The sequence below is a fragment of the Balaenoptera musculus genome, chromosome 15, assembly GCF_009873245.2.
Source record: "Balaenoptera musculus isolate JJ_BM4_2016_0621 chromosome 15, mBalMus1.pri.v3, whole genome shotgun sequence".
NCBI classification, from domain to species: Eukaryota; Metazoa; Chordata; class Mammalia; order Artiodactyla; family Balaenopteridae; genus Balaenoptera; species Balaenoptera musculus.
The window spans coordinates 64,240,883-64,241,551 of NC_045799.1; the positions used below are offsets into that span (position 1 = coordinate 64,240,883).

At 33.3% G+C, this 669-nt stretch overlaps 1 non-coding gene across 1 annotated transcript; it reads left to right on the plus strand.

Annotated features, from left to right (window-relative positions):
• Nucleotides 1–339: 339 nt before the first annotated feature.
• LOC118882131 lies at nt 340–446 on the plus strand. Its single transcript, XR_005016684.1, has one exon. It is a non-coding gene; the product is annotated as a U6 spliceosomal RNA (small nuclear RNA).
• The last annotated feature ends 223 nt before the right edge of the window (nt 447–669 follow it).

Genomic DNA, 669 nt, shown 5'->3' on the forward strand with positions numbered 1-669 from the left:
TTGATCAGATGTATGTTTTTAAGTTTTGTGTCTCCCTCTGTGCCTAGCTTCCATGGAGGTCTGCACTGAACCTGTGGCCCATATTTTATAATTATGCAATACTTTTCTGACTACTAACTTCTCAGATTATTATTTAACCTTCACTTTTCTTTTTTATTACTTTACTTTTCAAGCTTAACTGTACCATGGTTGTTGCTGCTTTTTTAGTTAACAGACTTTATTTTTTATAGCAGTTTTACAGAAACAGCAGGTTTATAGAAAAATTGAGCAGAAAGCACAGAGAGTTTCCATATATTCTCTCTTCCTTAAGTTTCTCCTGTTATTAAAAACTGGCATCGGGTGCTCGCTTCGGCAGCACATATACTAAAATTGGAACGATACAGAGAAGATTAGCATGGCCCCTGCGCAAGGATGACACGCAAATTCGTGAAACGTTCCATATTTTTAAGAGAAATGAGTTTCAAGCATTTTTGTTGGAAACATTTTTGCTAAAGACATTAAAGCTGACTCTGGGTCTTACACAACTAAATTAGCTGGAGAAGATAGAATGCTCTTTTCGTATTTTTATTTGTTGTTAAGTATTAACCAGCAAGCAAATTTTAAGACCAGAAATTACTGACCCCATAATTCTATCTTTTTAATAAAATTTAATTCAATAAAAATTTTAAT